General features: G+C 35.5%; 1 pseudogene; it reads left to right on the forward strand.

Annotated features, from left to right (window-relative positions):
* LOC104724773 lies at positions 3659-6320 on the forward strand (annotated as a pseudogene).

The raw sequence follows: 22105 nt of genomic DNA on the forward strand, positions 1-22105 counted from the left end.
TTACAATTAGAATGAAATATATGTCGGTTTGGGTTTATAAAAGAGTGGTTTAAGTTTTTAATTTTATAATAATGTATACAGATTTTGTTTTCTTATTTTACAAGGAGGTGAATGGAGAGGTTCACCCCTAGGGGTGAACATAAGTATTGTTCTAAACAATACTGGAAGAAAAATCTTCATGGCAATTTCGTGTAGAAAAATACTTAGGTTCAACCAATCAAAATGTTCAATCTAATATTTTATTTAAAAAAAAATTATAAATAAATTAAAAAGCAAAACAAATTAAAGAAACAAATTCTGTATATTTTATTTAAAGAAAGTTAAATATTAGCTTGGTTTAGATTTTACAATTAAACGAGTTTGTATATCGGTTTGGGTTTATATATGAGAATTAGGGTTTAGATTTTATAATTAAAACGAAATTATATGTCGGATTCGGTTTAGAAATAATGTGGTTAGGGTTTAGATTTCATAGTTAGAACAAAAATATATGTCGGTTTGGGTTTACAAATGAGATGGTTAGGGTTTAGATTTTACAATTTGAACAAAAATATATGTCGGTTTGGGTTTACAAATGAGATGGTTAGGGTTTAGATTTTACAATTAGAACGAAATTATATGTCGGTTTGGGTTTACAAATGAGATGATTAGGGTTTAGATTTTACAATTAGAACAAAATTATATGTCGATTTTGGTTACAAATGAGATGGTTAGGTTTTAGATTTTACATACAATTAGGGAAATTATACGTCGGTTTGGATTTATAAATGAGATGGTTAGGGTTTAGATTTTACAATTAGAACGAAAATATATGTCTGTTTGGGTTTACAAATGAGATGGTTAAGGTTTAGATTTTACAATTAGAACAAAATTATATATCGGTTTGGGTTTATAAAGCAGCAGTTTAAGTTTCTAAATTTATAATAATGTATACAGATTTTATTTCCTTATTTTGTAAGGGGGTGAATGAAGAGGGGTGAACCCAATTATGTCTCTTTCGTGTATATATAAAGAGTACCAAAAAAATCTCTTTAGAGATTATATAGAGTAAAAGTGTGGACATAAACTTTACATTGTACAATAATGGCTCATTGTGTATCTAATCAGAGACAACAACAACAATTATCAAACTTGCCAAAGCTTGAGACTATAGTTCCTTTCACTGTTAGGGCACCTAAGCGGATTGTTATTTTTGTGCAAGTAACATAATGATGCACAAGAGTAATCTATCAGACATTTTTATTATGTGATGGTGAGAATAATCGAATACTATTTTGGACAAGAAAAGATTGGAAATGTTATTATATATGGAAAGTTGATGATGACAATAATATATATAGTAGTATTTTTGCAGCAGTTTTTGCTCAAAAATATTTTTTGGAAAGTTTTTACATTGAATACTATTTAATGCTTATATTCATATCCAAACAAGTTTAGTTAACTTTCTCTATTATACTTATAACCAAACACAATTAAAATATTTTAAATATCCATATATATAATGTTCTATAATTAATATAAACTAGATTCAGACCCGCACGTACGTGCGGGGTTGTTTTCTAAAATTATTTTATTTTATTTTAATTTTCTTTTTGAAAATATAACCTCAGTAAATGCAACTATTTGTTTTGTTATCTGTAAAGGCAACTACTTTTTTTTTTTAAAAGGGAATATGTCTAGTTTGGGACAAAAAATAGTAAGAGAAAGTGGTATGTCTCGTCTCATATATGATTTTCTATCTCATAACTGTGGTTTAAATATTAGACTATCATACTAATTAAAATAATTAATGAAATCTAAAATAATATATTTATCTTGAATTAAAATAATTTGGCTACAGATATTAAATATATTTTATCTCATACAATTTAAATTTTTATTAGTGAGATAGAGTAAAAATAATGTTAACTACCCATTTGTAAAAAAGGGTTCTTTTCTAATATTGTAAAAATATATTTTATTTTTACAATTAAAATAGCTTTACATTAACTATTTTATTTTTAGTTAACATTTTACTCTACTACTTTTTTGTTTGGGATAAGAATATATAGTTAATATTCGATTTAGAAAATATATTAACTGTCTAAAATATATTAACATATTAGATTTAAACTAATATAGAATTATATATATTCAAAATAATATATAATTATTGAGATTTCGTAAATTAATTGCCTATAAATCTATAAACGTAGTTAGATTGTTTAAATTAAAGTAGATTTTTTTGTGTGTTTGTAGCTATTTATAGTAAATATTAGTAAATATCTATACTATTAAATAAAGTATTTTGTTATGGACATTTCGATTTTGGTTAAACAATACTTTTGCTTTTCCAAACTACCGACAGCAATTAGTGTTCTAAAGCAAAGGTAAGATCTTTTTTTTAAATCTTGAATGTTTGTTTAGTGAAATAACAATATAGACGTCATCATACATGATTAGTAGGGAAAATTAGAAAAGGAGGTTTTTTTGTAGTATAGATATTTAGAAAATTTATTTCAGATTATAAAAAATTATTTTCCTATCATCTCTTTTTGATTTTAAAATTTAAATGTAGTGAATCGTCATATAATAAGTAAAATTAATAAAAATGTGTATTTTTTCCTGCATATATTGTGATTTAAATTTTTTTAAACAAACATATATTACTCAATTAATATAAAAAGTGTGTGTTCAACATACATATATAGTAAATGTACTGTATATAGTAAATTATAAATTTTTAAAAAGTTTATAATCTATAACTGATATATCTACACTTAATAAAAAATTTAAAATTATAAATATTTAAACATATTAAATCTTCAAAATTACACAAACGAGTTTGGCATTACAGGATTGAATTAATAAAAATAAACTATCAGTAATATAATATTTTAATACGGGTTAAATCCTTATTTTAATGTTTTAACAAGACTAATATAAAATATGTCGAATCAAACTGATTTAATTAAGATTGTAGTAAACAAAAATTAGTGTGCGGTATACCACGGTTTATATATTAAATCACTAAAATTAACAAAAGATTATATTAGCAAAATTAATTTTATGTATTATATGATGATTCACTACATTTAGAATTTAAAATCAAAAAGAGATGATAAAAAAATATTTTTTTTTAAATCTAGAATTGTAAAACATTATATTAATTTAAATATCTATATTATTTATATGGATATTTAAAATATTGTTATTGTGTTTGGTTATAAGGATAGTATAGAGAGTTAACTAAACTTGTTTGGATATGAATATATACATTTAATGGCATTCAGTGGTAAATGTTTCCAAAAACAGAATTTTGAACAAAAAGTGATGCAAAAATACTATAGATTTATTTTTAAATGTAAAGCAACACTTAAAAGAAAGGAGAAATCACTGCTTTATATTTCCTTCTCTACCTTCAAATACATCTAATTATTTATTTCCTATGTATGGGGAAAGGGTATTGGTAAAATAAAAGACATAATTAAATTGAAAAATATTCATGAGATTATTATGTAAACTAGTGGGTCATTAGATCAAATAATATGATACAATTTTAGCAAAAATTTCTAAATGTAAAGCAACACTTAAAGAAAGGAGAAATCGATTCTTTATATTTCATTTCCTTTTCTTCCTTCAAATATGTCTAATTATTTATTTCCTAAAGAATATTATTCTCTTCTTTAAAGTCAACCTGTTGTTCAAGCATAAGTCTATAGAGACGACTAGAGAAGACCCACAAGAGAGATCACATCAAGTCATCAACATAGTTCAAAGATTTTAGAAAAATGTCTCAACCTCTCAGCCGAATCATGAAGCCCCTTGTCTACACAAACATCTTCGTAAGCTTCTTTTTTTTTTTTTCAGTTCAGTTTCTACAATCATTAAGGTTTTATATTTTGGTTCTACTAGTGTTTATTTTTGTATGATTATCTCATGGTATGTATTTCTTAACTTTAATTTGTTTCTTGTTAAGACACATCTGAGTTTTGAAATCTTAGGAGTTAATTTTATTCATTCATTTTGTGACTATATCATGTCTTTGAAGGTACTTTGGGGACGACTTTAGACTTCACAACACAAAAAAATTCAAGGTGTTTAGAGTGGATGAAAAGATATCCGATAGAAAAACAAAATACATGTATCTCACCGACATCATTGGAGATCTTAGTATTTTTCTGGGACTTGGTGAAGCTTTTTGTGTCAAAGCGAGCACTACTCCTGGTCTAAGGCCTAATTGCATCTATTTCATGGGACACAACTATGGTGTTTTCGATATCACCACCCAAACTTGCACTCTCTTCTCCACCGACGAAGGTTATTTAAGCTCCACTGAATTTCCTTCTTGGCCTCATCCACTTTCTCTCACTCCTAAATTACTTTGATGGCATTGTTGTATTTCTTTTTTATATATATGCTCTATTTGAAAGAAATACACTTTTTACAATAAAAATATATGCATTTATCTTAAATATAATATTTTATTAATTTTAATTATTTATCTAATTTTTAAATAAAAAAGAAACTTAATTGAATTAAAGAATGACAAGTGTCAAGTGGGTATGTTACAAGTGAATCTGTTTTTTTTTTTTCGTTATATGTTTTTAAACTTTTTTTAATGGTGAGAACTCCATGAAGATATCTTTGGTATGTTGATATGCATGAAGCTGCTGAATGGTGAATATATATTGAAAAATATTCATGAGATTATTATGTAAACTAGTGGGTCATTACATCAAATAATATGATAGATTTTTAGCAAAAATTTCTAAATGTAAAGCAACACTTTAAGAAAGGAGAAATCAATGCTTTATATTTCATTTCCTTTTCTACCTTCAAATACGTCTAATTATTTATTTTCTAAAGAATATTATTCTCTTCTTCAATGTCAACTTGTTGTTCAAGCATAAGTCTATAGAGACGACTTGAGAAGACCCACAAGAGCGATCACCTCAACATAGTTCAAAGATTTTAGAAAAATGTCTCAACCTCTCAGCCGAATCATGAAGCCCCTTCTTGTCTACACAAATATCTTCGTAAGATTCTTCTTTTTTTTTTTTTTTTTTTTCAATTCTTCCTACAATCATTAAGGTTTTATTTTATGGTTCTACTATTTTGTGTTTCTCTTTGTATGGTTACATTTTGGCAGAGACACAATAACATGGTTCGGTGGTGTTCCTCTACGCCGATCTACCCATTAATGTTAATTGACCACCTCCTTAAGGTCGGAGGTTCTTCAAATGGTAACAACTCGATATCAAGAAGGTCCGGATCAGAGGGTGAGAATGAAATCATAATCAAGAACTAGAGAAGTCCGCGACGCAATGAGTACAGGATTTAATCAAAATGGAGTGAATATTCACATGAAGGAAAAAACACTACTCCGTGATATGGATAACGTTCGTCTATACATCTATTACAAGCCCTCTGACCCTAAATCAAAATCTGTTTCTGTTCATCTACCTCCTCTTCCAAAAGGCTCACAAATCCAAAACCTTGCCATGTCCTCTCTTCCTGACCTGGAAAATGATGACTGGGTCGTTGCTATCAAGTTATCGGTATCTCGGCTTAGGCTATATAGGCACAAGGACTTACGGTGGATCGATATTAAAACCACGCATGGGCATGAGTCTATATGCCCATACTCAAGTCTCATGCACTCTAAGAAAGATCAGAGATTCTACATTCCAAGCCCTGGGTGCGAACACTTGTGCTCATTTGGTCTCAACTTCAAAGAGAAAGACAAGCTCGAGTATGATCTCATTCGGAAAAAAGATCTTCCTCAGTATATGTTGTACGAAATGGAGAAGATGAATTCGTATACAAGGACAGATCATCTAGTAGAGTCACCTTCTGGGGAGCAATTCCTCATCTCATGGTACGTACTAGATAGTCTTTTGTTATTTTGTTTTCTTAAGTATATAGCTGTTTCGTTATAATGACTCTCTCGTATGTTTGAAGGTACTACGGGGACGACTTTGAGTCAGACACAGTCGTGCAAAAAACAAAGAGGTTCTTGGTGTTTAAAGAGAAGCAGAGATCGGATACAGGAGACAAAGATATGTATTACACTGAAGATATTGGAGATCTTTGTATTTTTCTTGGACATGGAGAAGCTTTGTGTGTTCCAGCGAGCTCGTCTCCAGGTCTTAAGCCTAACTGCATCTATTTCGTGGGACATAACTTTGGTGTTTACGATATCACCACCCAAACCTGCACTCTCTTCTACACTGAGGAAGGTCCATTAAGATCCACTGCATTTCCTTACTGGCCTCATCCATTTTCCCTCACTCCTACTTGATATGGTGTTTGGGGTTCTTATTTAATTACCGTATGAAATTACTATTTACTCATGTTTTATTTCAATGTATGACAAAAATTATTTTTTTTTTCAAAAAAAAGAAAAAAAATTATTACTATTAAGACTTTCAAGGATACATTAAAGGATTTTTAAGAAATTATATCGAAGAAGAAAGGGGAAAAAAAACAAGTTAATTAAAGCCATTCGAATGCATTTAAAATATAAAAAATTGTTTTTCAATGATTATCAAGTGTTTTTTATTTTAATATGGATTTTGAAGCTTAGAGATGTCATGTTTCTGGGCCTGGTCCCTGTTTGGCTTCCAGGTCCTGTTTCACTGAAGTTGCTCTCTGGTTCGGCTTTTCGGTTGCTGCCTTGTGGGTTGGTCATTGTCAGGTGCCTAAACTTAGCATCAAAGTCGAGATCTTTTTCAGCGAGATACTCGAAGTATGCATCATAGCTATGCATTCTCTCTGCACTTTGTTGGATTTAAGTCGTTTGAGTTTGAATACATTCTTTAGCGAAAACTAGCTTCTGAGCCAAAATAACCTGGTCATTAGTCTGAGACATAGGCGGTGGACCGCTACTGCTAGAGGATGCTTCAAATTGCAAAGAACCAACCCAAAAAATCATGTTTTTCTTCTTTAAAGAAACCTAAGAACAAAACAATAATGAACTTGTAAGTTCCATGGGAATCAAAGAAAGACAGACACAAAACTCAAAGAAAGACAAAGACAACGAATTACAAACAACCACTTGAACAGATGAAAATTATTTGGCATCTACAAGACATACAAAGTATTTAAAATAGACAAGTTAATTATTACAAGTTCATTATTCATTATCCTAGAACTCCAGAAAAAAAAGACAACCGCTTAAACAAAAAAAAAACAGATAAAGTATTTACAACTTACCGATGTGTAAATTTTGTTTATGAATGGGCAACCCACCAGGAGCAGTGATCTCTCCATTATCCCCTGTACAAAGCCTAAATTCTAACTCTTGAATCTTGGACGACACCTCATTGAACAGGGACACAGACTTGCCATCCGTAAATGACCCATCAGGCTTTCGATGAGTCTCTTCTAGGATGCGTACAAAATCAGGAGTTAACTCACCAGTTAACTCAGAGTGAAAAAGAGAAAAAGAGAGTTGATTAGTCAATTATTAATTGACCATAAGGTCTAAACACTTACATGTTTTCGAGCACTTACATGTCTGAAAAAGAAGGCCTAAACACTTGCATGTTTTTGAGCACATGCTTTAAAAGAGGTTTGGCCTGGCAGTGCTTATATATTTTGGTGCCATCATGATCATGATATCGAGCATTAAGGCTGTGGTTACTCTTGACTTCTGATTTGGGATCATGCCAATATTTAACAAGACCACCCCATACTTGAGTATCAATCCACCGTGGTTTTGCCTCATCACCTTTTAGTTTTCACTTTAACTTCCACCTAGACACTTGATCACACTCCTGTAGGGCTGTTGTCAGCCGTACAAACACTTGATCACACATCATGTAAGCCCTTGAAAAAGCATCCAACCACTTTCCTCACTATCCTAGGGAGGTTGATTAGTGAAGAAAACGGCATAAAACGAGCATGGGATCTAGATAAGTTTCTCGGGATGCCTATCCTGCATAAGCGGATAAACAAAGACACATTTGGGACTATTGATGAGCGGGTGTCGTCAAAACTTTCAGGTTGGAAAGGTCACATATTGAGTTTAACAGGCCGCATTACTTTGACGAAGTCGGTGCTGTATTCAATTCCAATCCACTCGATGAGCACTATCTTATTGCCTAAATCCACTATGTCAAGGTTGGATGCTTTTTCAAGGGCTTTTATTTGGGGGAGCACCGTGTAAAATAAAAAAACAACACCTAGTGGCCTGGAAGAAGGTATGTTTACCAAAGAATGAAGGTGAATTGGGGGTTAAATCCTCTGAAGTGATAAACAAAGCTCAAATTGCTAAGATTGGCTGGTGTATAATGCATGATAAAGTGAGTCTGTCGGCAAGGATGCTTTGGTGTAAGTATAAGATTGGAGATTATCCGGATATCACTTGAACTAAAGCCAGGGGTACTTGGTCTTCTACTTGGAGGAGTGTGGGATCATGTTTAAGGGATGTGGTGTTCCCATGTTTGAGGTGGGTTCTGGGAGATGGACACTCTTTCAAGTTTTGGACAGACCATTGGTTGGGTGAGGAACCATTTGTTAATGGGAGAGTGAGGGATATACCAGCATATCTTATTGAGCTAAGAGCGTGTGACCTTTGGGTGGACGGTTTGGGATGTGACCTGCCTCAAATTACACAGTTTGTTTCTCCTTTGGACAAGTTACAGTTGGAAACAATTGTGGTTGACTTATCTACGGGCGCTAAGGATATAGTGGCATGGGAGAAAACTCGGATGATCTTTTCACGGTACGTCTACTTACTCCTTTTTGTCACGACAGAATGAGCCAAGAGCAAGTATGGAGAGTTTTTTCGGAAGAATTTGGAGATCCATTCCCCCTGAAAGGGTCCGAGTCTTTCTCTGGTTGGCAACTAGCCAAGTGATCATGACAAATGATGAGCGTTAAAGGTGTCACTTAAGTGATTCAGGGAATTGTCAAGTTTGTAAAGGTGGGGAGGAGAAAATTTTGTTCATGTATTGAGAGATTTTCCTGCTATGTCAGGGCTATGGAGCTGGATCTTATTGCCAAGTAAGAGAGGGTTGTTCTTTAGCAAGTTGTTGTTAGGATGGATGTATGGGAACTTGGGGGATATGGTGCTGCAGTTTGATGTTCCTTGGGCTACAGTCTTTGGAATGGCAGTATGGTGGAGATGGAAGTGGAAATGTATCTGGAGAGAGTGAAAAATGTCGAGATAGGGTGCGGTTTGTTGAGGATAAAGCAAAGGAAGTTTTTAAGGCACATTTGGTGGCTGGTAAGGGAACTCCAGAGAAGGTGCGGATGGTAAGACATATTGTTTTGGCTCCGCCTCATGCTGATTGGGTTAAGCTAAACACGGACGAGGCATCTCGTGGTAATCTAGGGTTGGCTGCAGCTGGGGGAGTTTTAAGAGATAGTGAGGGGAGATGGTTATATGGTTTTGCTTTGAATATAGGGTTTTGTTCAGCGTCGTTGGCAGAGCTCTGAAGAATATACTATGGTTTGGTCTTTGCCTGGGAGAGAAGGGTTACTCGGGTGGAGTTAAAGGTGGATTCGGAGATGGTGGTGGGATTCTTCAAGACTGGGATTAGTGCTATTCATCTCCTATCATGCCTAGTACGTTTGTGATATGACTTTCTTTCGAAGGACTAGATAGTCTGGATATCTCATGTGGATAGAGAGGCGAATTATTTAGCAGATGGTTTGGCTAACTATGCATTTGATCAACCGTTAGGAGGTACTCGTTTGAGGATTGTCCTTGTGTTCATTCAATATTATTAGAGGATTTTATTGGGTCTACGTACCCTCGTCATGTGCGGTTGTAATTTTAATTTTTTTTCTTTTTAATAAAGTGAGGGACGTTTTTTTTTTGTCAACCAAACATTAAATTAGAAGATAACTCCAAGGTTGGTAGCCCAAACCGGAGGAAAAGTGTTTACAAAAGAAATTGCAGTAAGTAAAGATCTCGAAGAGCGGGCAAGACAATCTGCCCGTACATTAATCGTGCGCGGCATCCTCGAAAGATTGAAGGAAGGAAAGGATGATCGTAGCAAGCTGAACTAATCCAATAAATTGGAGAAGGCGGGCCATTCCTCAGGAGATTGCACCATCGCGACTAGTTCTGTACAATCCGTCTCGAAAATCTGACAGTTTATCCTTCTCTCTAGTATGGAAGCCATCGCCCAAATCAACGCCTGAAGCTCCGAGTATAAGGGTGAGGATCCGCGACGCTGGCTTCATGCTCTTAGTAACAACGTTATATCCTCACTATTAAAAAACCACCAACCTAATCCTTCCATGTGATCTGAGGCTTTCCAAGAGCCATCAACCTGACACCAGGGGCCAGGATCCCGAATCTCCAAAGAAGAGAGAACTAGAGAAGCCGAATTAACGGATTTGACCTCCTCCCATAACAGCTTATCCGACGTCGCCTGATTAATGACAGCAACTGGCTCAGCCTCAATACCCTGAAAAACTTTCTTATTCCTGTCTTTCCAAATTGACCAGACTAGCCACGGTGAACTATAAATTATACCGAGGCGACTGACTGGGACGACACCCTCCAATAAAGGAAATCTAAATTCGAGAAAATAGAATTATAGAGGAATCCATCCCGACATAAATCTAGTGAGAATAATTCCCTAATCCTACATGAGCGGGAACACTCAAAAAGAGCATGATTAATAGTCTCCACCATCATACCACATCTTTGACAAAGAGGATCACACTGGCACCCCTATAAGCCAACCGTTCCATCACCGGGAGGGACCCGGAGGCAATTTCCCAGAAAAAATGTTGTATCTTCGAGGGAACCTCAAGACTCCAAGCCTGTGCCCTAAGAGTCGTGCATGTCGGTCTATATTCGACCTCTTTAATTAATTCACATGCAAGCCGATAGCCGGATTTGACCGAATACCTCCCTGATCTAGAATAATGCCAAATCAATTGATCCAGTTTAAAGGATTTACTGATCTTCATCGATACAATGATTGGGATATCCGCTGGATCCATGTACTTTTGGAGGATTGGCATATGCCACTCTTTCGTCCTTGGATTAATCAAATGGTTGACCATGAGATTGGGATGTAACAACCTACCACGGCCATTTGCCAGTCTAGGCTGATTATCCGGAATCCACGGATCACGCCACACCGAAACATTACATCCCGAACCTATTGCCCATCTTGATCCATGTTCCACCAAGCCTTTAGTTGAGAAAATACTTCGCCAAGCAAACGAAGGGGAATAAGGCTTCTTAGCCTGTAGAGGGTGTTTATTCCGAAAATATCGTCCTCGCATACCCCGAGCCATCAGAGATGTTGGATAATGAATTAACCGCCAATACTGTCTAGCCAACATTGCGTCATTGAATTGTTCCATAGCGCAAAAACCTATACCGCCGTCACATTTATCCTTACACATTTTATTCCAAGCGACCCAGTGTAAACCTCGTGCCTTATCGTTTGACTTCCACCAAAATTTTGAGATGGCACTCGTTAAATTAGACGTTATTTCCACTGGCAATTTGTAACAAGACATAACATGAGTTGGGAGAGCCAAAGCAACCGATTTAATCATAACTTCCTTACCACCTCTCGATAAATACTTAGCAGACCAACCATTCACACGATCATCCAACCGCTCATTAACGTAACTAAACACCTTAGCTCTCGAACCCTGTAGATTTACAGGAATACCCAAATACGAGCTCATACCACCTTCTTTTGTAATACCCATTACAGAGTGTAACCGAGTCCTTATTTCAGGGGGAACTTTTTTACCAAACATAATGGATGACTTCTCCAAATTAACTTCCTGCCCCGGCGCTTTCCCGTAATCACTTATAATTTCCATAACCGCAGTACATTCAGCTGCCTCTACCTTACAGAAAAACAAACTATCATCGGCAAGCAACAAATGTGAAATAGTGGGGCAATCCCGAGCTAATTTGATACCCGTAATCCTCTGTTCTCTTTCTGCCTTCTTAATATTGGCAATTAAGACCTCCGTACATAAAATAAACAAATAAGGAGATAATGGGGCAATCCCGAGCTAATTTGATACCCGTAATCCTCTGTTCTCTTTCTGCCTTCTTAAAATCGGAATTCTCTTATGTTTTGCATGAAAGATCAAAACAAAATTAGGATAACTCCCAAATTAATTCTAGACATTATCCAAAAATCTTAGAAAATATTTTTCCTAAAATTTTGTCATTATCCTGTTTAAAGTAAAAGAAAATTTTATCTAAGAAAAAGGAAAATTTCTAATCCTTAAATTGTGTGCATATTTCTTGTTCATACTAGAAATTATCTAGGATTGTTTTCATGCATGTTAAAGCCACGAAATTAAGCATAAAGGCAAGACATGTTTCGTTCTCAAATACCGGTGGCCTAAGTTTAAATTGATGGCATGTTTCGGTCTCAAATACTGCATGACCTAAGACTAAAAAAAATGCATGGTTCAGTCTCAAATACCGCATGCTAATGATCAGATGCATGTCTTCTATTGTGTAGATAGAAAAGCTTAACAATCTCCAATATGCTGCCCTTAATGTCTCTGGAGACAATTACTTACAATAGGCATTGGACACTAAGATCAACCTGAAATCAAAAGACCTATGTGAATGCATTGAAGATGAGAATGATTGCACGGAAAAGAGTATATGTAAGGCGATATTACATATATGCCATCATCTTGCTGAGAGTCTCAAGAACCAATACCTTACCATAGAAAATCCTCTTGAGCTTTGGACAAAGTTGAAAAACAGATATGGACACCAAAAGACGGTGCTCCTACCAAAGGCTCAATTTGATTGAAAACCCCTAAGGATCTAGGATTTTAAATCCATGGATGAGTATAATTCAGAGCTATTTAAGATAGTCTCGATTTTGAAGTTATGTGGTAAGGAGGTTACTGAGGAGGACTTGCTAGAGAAGACATTCTCAACCTTTCACACTAATAACATACTTCTTCAGCAACAGTATCTTGAAAAGGGTTTTAAGACATATGCGAACCTCATCTCTTGTTTGCTACTTGTTGAGCAAAACAATGAGCTATTGTTGATGAACAGTGCAGTGAGGCCTCCTGTATCTACCCCCTTACCAGAGGCTCACAAGGTTGACATTACTAAGAAAGAGCCCAAGGAAATTAAAGAGACCAACTACGTCCATAGAGACAAGTATCACGACCGTGGCCGTGGTAGAGAACGTGGTGGTCGTGGTCAGTACCAAGGAAACCAATATGATGGTTATGGCCGTGGGAACCGATCCGACTTCGGTCGTGGTCGTGGTAGAGGCCGCAGAATTTTCAAACCTCAACATAAAACTAAATCGGTTTGTCACCGATGTGGTATGGCAAATCATTGGGCTAAGATGTGCAAAACACCTAAGCATCTTATTGATCTCTATCAAGAGAGTTTGAAAAAGAATCCAGAAGCTAACTTGGTTCATCTCGATGGTGAAGGAGATTTCGACCATGAGAATGATGACCAATTGGACTATGAAACTTCTGATTGCCTAAGAGAGGATAATTAAATTTTAAATTGGTTGTATTAATTAATTTTAATTATCTATATTTTATGACTTTGAATTTTTTTGAATTATTATTTTGGTTTAAATTCAATTATTTTATTTCCTTCAACATAAAATTATTTGTTTATGTTTAAAACATAAAATTCTTGTCTATTTGAGAAATGGCTAAGGACAAGAATATCATTGTGGTTGATAATGGATTAAGCCACACAATTTTGAAGGATAAGAGTTATTTTGCAAAATCTCATTATGAAAAATGCCAATATTAGCACAATTGCGGGTATAGCAAGTTTAATTGAAGGCTACGGCCATGCACATATTTTATTACCAAATGGCACACATCTTGAACTAAGTGATACCTTATATTCACTCAGCTCAAAGAGAAGCTTATTGAGTTTTAAAGACATTCGTTTGAATGGTTTACATGTTGAAACTAAGGGTGAAGGAAACCAAGAGTTCCTATATATTACCGAAATCATCCAAGGACATAAGAAAGTCCTAGAGACTATACCCGCACTAGCCAATGGTCTTTACCATGCTAAGATTAATATTATAGATGCTAATTTGGCAATGAATAAGATATTCAATGAACAATTCACTTTATGGCATGACCGGCTTGGCCATCCTGGTTCTAACATGATGCGTAAGCTGATATAAATTCAAATGGGCACACTCTTAAAGAGAGAAAAGTTATCCCTAAACATCTCACGTGTGTAGCATGTGCACAAAGGAAACTTATTATAAGGCCATCACCAGTGAAAGTCATTAAAGAGACTTTAAACTTTCTGGAAAGGATACAAGGAGATATATGTGGACCAATACACTCACCTTGTGGGACGTTTAGATATTTCATGGTTCTTATTGATGCATCGATCAAATGGTCGCATGTTTGTTTATTGTCAACTAGAAACCTTGTGTTTGCTAGATTGGTGGCCCAGATCATACGTCTGCGAGCCCACTTTCCAGATTTTCCACTTAAGACTATACGTATAGACAATGCTGGTGAATTTACATCCCTAGCGTTTAATGAATACTTTATGTCCATGGGGGTGAGTGTGGAACATCCTGTGGCACATGTCCATACACAAAATGGATTAGCTAAATCTTTTATTAAATGTATTCAATTGATTGCTCGGCCATTACTTATGAGGTCAAAGCTTCATGTGTCGGCTTGGGGACAAGCAGTATTACATGCAGCTGAGCTTATACGCATCAGGCCATCTAGTGAACATAAATATTCACCATCCCAATTACTAACGGGTCATGAGCCAGATATATCCCATCTAAAAACATTCGGGTGTGCCGTTTATGTACCAATTGCTCCACCACAGAGAACTAAGATGGGACCTCAAAGGAGGATGGGAATATATGTTGGATATGATTCTCCCACCGTTATTAAGTATCTTGAGCCAACTACGGGTGATTTATTTAAGGCCAGATACGCGGATTGTCAGTTTGCTGAATCTGAATTTCCTATATTGGGTGGAGAGAATAACAAGTTGGTCAAAGAATTATCATGGAATCAAACATCCTTAAATTGGCAAGATCCTCGAACTATAGCATGTGATGCAGAGGTCCAAAAGATTATACATTTGCAAAAGCTAGCTATTCAATTGCCAGATTTCTTTGATGACCCAAAGAGAGTAACAAAATCGTACATACCAGCTTGTAATGCACCAGTACGTATTGATGTTCAAAAGGAACACAATAATCAAGTTGCTACAGAGTCTAAGGCCCGTTTGAAACGTGGTAGACCATTAGGTTCCAAAGATAAGAACCCTCGGAAATCTAAGAAAGGTGCAAAACAAACCGAGGTTAAGGAAATTATAGACATGACCGCGACAAATCCTAAGGTACCAAATGAGGTTTGGGACGCTGAACCTCAAGGACCTGAAGGTATTGATAATAATGAGATCTCAATCAATTATATCATGTCTGGAATACAATGGAACCGTAAAGATGTCGACATCGATGATGTATTTTCTTACAAGGTCGCACTTGAGATAAATGAGGATCATGAACCCACGTCTATATTAGAGTGCACTCAAAGTAAAGAATGGATAAAATGGAAAGAAGCCAGTTCTTGGTCCTGAAGTGTCATACCTCAGTGCTATAGGAGCGTTAATGTTCTTGGCTAGCCACACTAGACCAGACATATGTTTTGCCGTGAACCTCCTATCTAGATTTAGCTCTTCTCTGAACCAAAGGCACTGGAACGGTATCAAACATGTGTTGTGTTACCTACAAGGAACGCTTGATTTGGGTTTATATTATACTAACTATAACAAAGATGGTTTAGTTGGTTTTGCTGATGCAAGTTACTTATCGGATCCACATAATTCAAAGTCTTAAACCGGCTATGTGTATACACACGGTGGTACGGCGATTTCGTGGCGTTCTATGAAGCAGAGCATTGTGGCCACTTCATCTAATCATGCGGAAATCCTAGCTATTCATGAAGCCAGGCGTGAGTGCGTTTGGTTAAGATTGATGACACAACATATCAGGACAGATTGTGGCATGGCCGACGATAAGGAAGCAACAGTTATATACAAGGATAATACAACCTGCATCGCACAGCTCAAGGAAGGATATATCAAGGGAGATCGGACGAAACACAATTTACCCAAGTTCTTCTTCACACATGAACTACAAAAGGTCGGAGAAGTTCAAGTGGTACAAGTTCAATCCTGCAACAACTCAGCCGATCTCTTCACCAAGTCTTTACCGACGTCAACATTCAAGAAGCTCACGCATCAGATTGGAATGTGGAGACTTAAGGACTTTTAGTGATGCTTGGAACAGGGGGAGTAATGCGTGTTGTACTCTTTTTCCTTCACCATGGTTTTGTCCCATTGGGTTTTCCTGGTAAGGTTTTAATGACGCATCACCCCCAAGCGTATTGCACTGATCCCTTAGCATTTGCACGGTTATGTCATCCAAAGGGGAGTGTTGTAAAACACGGATGGTGGATCTTCCATAACCGGCCCATACATGTCCTAGTGTGTAAGGCTCATGGTCGTAGGCCCATTATCTTATCCTAGTACTAGTCGTTTTTGTACTAAGGGTTTATCTATCCCTATATATATGTAACACACGATTGAGTTAATGATAATAAGAAGAGAAAGCCTCCTTCGAGTTTCTCTAGTTTACAACAAGTTGAACTTTTTTATTTATAAAATGGTCCTTGAACTTTTAACACTTTTATATTTATGATCAAAATAAATAAAATATATATTTAAATAGTTTAATGATAATTTAATGAAGTGGAGCTTTTGTATTGAACAACACAATACTGAAAGTTTGTCGTAAGATTCAATTCTCATATCAGATAAACAAAAATAACAGTCAAGATTTGGTTTGGTACAGAAGCATTACTCTTATGTTTCACACCTATAAGCATTCAATTCGCAATCCAATCTGCAAAAGCTAAGATTTGCTTATACAACATAACGATAGGTAACACAACGACCAGCGGTTTCACTCGGACGAATGATTTTCACGACCTGCCCACGTTTTAGTCTGAAGTATCTTGCGATTGGATCAGTCACTTGGATCCTTGGAAGCTAACAAAACCCATCAATAAAATATATATTTAAATAGTTTAATAATAATTTAAATTATTAATAATAATTTAATTTGTATATTAATAGGATAATTATTTATAAAGTTAAATTTTACTAATTTTAATATTTTGGTTTAAAAATTTTAAAGGTTTTTTATAGAAAAACATTTTTAAAATTTGAGACTATTATTTGCAAAATAAAATTTATATAAAATCTTATTAAATATAAATAATCTTATGCAATGTATTTCTTTTAATAAATGTGATATTTAAATAATATTTATGAATGTTAAAAATTTAAATAATATCATAATTTTATGAAATTTTCATAAAATAAATGGGTTAGTTTGCAACTTTTATAAGTAAAAAGTATTAATAGTAAAATAAAAAAGGAATCTCTACTGAATATTCTTTTTTAGAGGAAAAAATAGAGGTATCCATTGGAGCAAAAGTTACCTCTATTATAGAGTTCCTCTATTTTAGAGGTAAAAATAGGGAAAACAATTAGAGATGGTCTTAAGGGATTTTTAAGAAATTATATCGAAGAAGAAAGGGAAAAAAACAAGTTAATTAAAGCCATTCAAATGCATTTAAAATATAAAACTGTAAGAAATTAACATTTACTCATGTTTTATTTCAACGTATGAAAAAAAAATTATTTTTTATACAAAATAATAAATAAAGAAAAACTATTAAGACTTTCAGTGCAAGTATACACTATTTTTTAAGAAATTATATCTAAAAAGGAAAAAAGAAAAGAAACAAGTTAATCAATATAAAACTGTTTATAAATGATTTTTTTTTCAACCAAACATTAATTAAATTAAAACAAAACTCCTAGATTGGTTGCCCAAACTGGAGGAAAGTTGTTTACAAAAGTTGTGTCCGACACTAGCAATCTAGAGGAGCGAGCTAAACAATCCGCCTTCACATTGGACGTCCTTGGGATTTTGGATAGGATGAAAAGAGGCAAGGAGGCACTAAGCACCTGGAACTCATCTAGGAGCGTAGAGATAGCCGGCCACCCCTCCGGGGCTTGCACCATCGAAATTAGCTCTGCAGAGTCCGTCTCGAACCTCTGGCTATCAATGCCACTAGAAAGGATACACTCCATCGCCCAAATAATGCTTCCAACTCCGAATGAAGTGGGGACGCACTGCGACGTTGACATCTGGCACCCAAGACTAAATTCATATTCTCATCATCACCACACCACCATCATAAACCTGAGTTTGGTTCCGTAGATTTCCACGAACCATCAACTTGACAACGAATTATCATCTCCGGATTAAGCAGAGGTTCCGACGAACCAGGGTCAACCCTTGCGGTTATTTGGGCTTCCTCCCACCACAATTGTTCGCGTAAAGCCTGATTAATAATATCCATTGGCTCTGATTGTAACCCTTTGAAAACTTTTTTATTTCTATCCTTCCATAAGAACCAGACCAGCCACGGTATCGAATTGTGAGTAGCTCCTAAATCCATAGGGATTAACTCTTTACCATATATAAAATCTAGATTTGAATAGATGAATCAAAAGGGAACTTATCCGTGATTGATACATCTAAAACCCTCTCCCAAACCCGACGGGAGTGAGGACACTCAAAAGTACGATTAATAGACTCTGCCGCTAGATTACATCTCTTGCAAACCGTAACACAATGAACTCCCCAAGAAGCTAATCGCACCGTCACTAGAAGTGAGCCAGATGCGATCTGCCAGAAAAAGTGCTTGATTTTAGGTGGTACTGGAAGATTCCAAGCCTGAGCCTTCAGGGCATTGCAGTTTGGACCGAATTCCACTTCAGCCTTCATAGCTTGAGCTACCTTATAACCTGACTTAACTGAATATCGACCAGATTGTGTATAATGCCACACCAGTCGGTCTGGCTTAAAAGATTTGCTAATAGGCAAACTCTTAATCGTTTGAATATCCTCCGGATCCATCAATTCCTGAAGGATAGGTAAATGCCACTCTTTAGTCCGTGGATCAATCAAATGATTTACCATTAGATTAGGGTGTAGTTGTCGTCCCCTACCATTTGCAGGTCGAGGATGCTGATCAGGAATCCAGGGATCACGCCAAACCGAAATGTTAGACCCTGACCCAACCCTCCATCGGGGCACCCCTTTCCACTATATTTTTTGTTGAAAAAATACTTCTCCACCCCAAGGATGGTGAATAAGGTTTTTTTTGCCATTATCGGGTGTTTATTCCTGAAGTATCGACCTCTAAACACTTGAGCAAACAAAGAATTCGGAAACTAGATCAAACCCCAATACTGTTTAGCCAATAAAGCATCATTGAAAGTCTCCAAATCCCGAAAATCCAACCCTCCGTCAGACTTATCTCTACACATTTTATCCCAAGCCACCCAGTGAAGCCCCCGATCCTTCCCATCAGAGCTCCACCAGAAATTTGATATAGCACTCATCAATTTGGTCGTCAAGCCTTGAGGGAGTTTAAAGCAATACATAACATGCGTAGGGAGAGCCAAAGCCACCGACTTTAGTAATACTTCCTTCCCACCCTTAGATAAGAATTTTGCTGTCCAACCATTTACCCGGTCATTCATTCTATCTCGAACGTAACCGAAGACTTGAACTCTCGAGCCTCCGAGACTCTCAGGAATTCCCAAATAGGAACCCATATCCCCTTCCTTGGAGATGCCAATGATAGATTTTACCCTATCCTTGACTTCTGAAGTCACCTTTTTACCAAACATAATGGAGGACTTATCCAAATTTACCTCTTGACCAGATACTTTACCATAGTTTCCTATGATATTCATGACCGTTGAACATTGTTCTTCATCTGCTTTACAGAAAAACAGACTATCATCCGCAAAGAGCAAATGAGAAATAGGGGGCGAATCACGAGCAATCTTAATGCTCGTAATTTTTTCCTCCCTCTCTGCCTTTTTGATATTCGCTATCAAAACCTCAGTACAAAGAATAAACAAATAAGGGGATAAAGAATCCCCCTGTCGCAAGCCCCGTTTAGGCGAAATGGAGCCACGAGGTTGACCATTAAGCAGCACTTGATAAGAAACCGAACTCACACACCACATTATCCAAGAAATCCATTTTGAATCAAAGCCTAACCTAATTAAAACCACCTTCAAGAAATCACATTCAACACGGTCATAGGCCTTACTCATATCCGTTTTGAAGGCCAAAAAATCCGAACTGCACCTCCTATTGGTCTGTAAACCATGAAACATCTTTTGGGCCACCAGAATATTATCTGTAATTAACCGACCAGAAACAAAGGCCGATTGTGTTTCAGAAATAATCGAGGGCAAAATCTTCTTTAACCGGAAACAAAGAATTTTCGAAATTATCGTATAACTCACATTAGACAAACTAATAGGCCTGAATTCTGCCATTCTTTTTGATGTTTCGACCTTTGGGATCAAACAAATATTAGTATCATTAATTTTGGGATCAAACATACCAGTCTCAAAGAAATCCCTAACCAAAGCAACCAAATCCCCTCTAAGATGAGGCCAAAATCTCTAAAAGAAAAGCGCTGTCATCCCGTCCGGTCCCGGAGTTTTCTCTGGATGCATTGCAAATAGAGCCTTTCGAACTTCCATCTCTGAAATATCCTTAATCAACTCCCTATTCATACGCTCTGTAACAAATGGGTTGACCGCTTCTACCATCTCTGAAATACCACAAACATCCGATTGTGCAAAAAGTGTATTAAAATAATCAGAAGCAATCCTCTACATACCCTGACTCGATTCATCCCAAACATCTTGTTGATCAAAAAGTCCTACAATTTTATTCCTAACCCTCCTCTGTTTAGTAGAAGCATGAAAGAAACTAGTATTCTTATCGTCGACCCGCAACCAGAATTTGCGACTTTTCTGTTGCCAATACAATTCTTCATCATGATAGGCATCTTTTAGTTTTTTTTCTCTATAATGTGAATTTCTGCTTGCAAAAAAAGAATCGTCTTCCTTAGCATCCTCTAGAGCCATCTTAAGTGAAGATATAAGAGTGTTACTATTCGGGACACTGTTTTTAAATGATTATCAAGTGTTTTTCTTTTTCTAGTATAGATTTCGAAGTTTAGAGATAGTTCTCGTAAAGCTAGCTTCTAAAGTGATGTATAGTTCATTTGTATGTACTGTATATGGTCGTCATTTGTCATATATATTCACTATGAGGACAAAAATAACAAAAAAATATTCTGACAATCATACCCGTGAAACAATGATTCAGGGACTCAATTTTAACTGTTATATAAATTGTATTAATCAAAACTTTGAATACCAAGTCTAACCTGGTCCAAGTGGTTGGAATCTAACTATTTTAGATACCACCTCAAACCTGCGACCACGGTTCAAATCGCTCTTGGTACCGTACCTCTCTCTCTCTCTCTCTTTCGTGGGAAAGCTTGTTTGTTGTTGTTGATCTCGCTGCTAGAAAAATGAGGTAATCCAAATTACCTTTTCTTGTACTTTACTTAAATTATTATTATTATAATATCAAATCATTTCGAGTTTAATTACCTAAAAAAACTATAAATATTTTAAATTTTACTCTAAGCATTCATAGGTTCGTCCATATCAACTTTCTTAATTAACAACTTTTTAAATTTATCAAATCGATTACACTCCTACTTCAATTATAATACTCTTGTGTCTGATTATGCTTAAAAGGATCCGGTTAAAAGAAAATAATTTGACCCCTAATCGAATCTGGTTTCAAGTGGTTGGGTTATAGTCTGACTAAGTTTTATAATCTTGGAATCTAGAGTTCGATTTGGTGCCATGTGCCTATGTCCTTTTCTCTCTGTCTTTCCAATCTTCGTTACCAAAGAATTTGTCCGCTTTGGTTACACACAATATAAAGTCATAAAATACTTATTTTTTCTATATAAAAGTTCTTAGTAAATTTTATATTATGGAGATTTTGTAAGAGTAGTATAATTTGAGGTTCTAATTGTAATTAAGTTATTCTAGGGTTTTACCTCTATACTATATATATGTTGTAAACACTGAACATAATAATCATTCAAGTATATTTCCCACATGGTAGCAGAGCCTTCGATATCTAAA

The sequence above is a fragment of the Camelina sativa genome, chromosome 11, assembly GCF_000633955.1.
Source record: "Camelina sativa cultivar DH55 chromosome 11, Cs, whole genome shotgun sequence".
Classification (NCBI taxonomy): domain Eukaryota; kingdom Viridiplantae; phylum Streptophyta; class Magnoliopsida; order Brassicales; family Brassicaceae; genus Camelina; species Camelina sativa.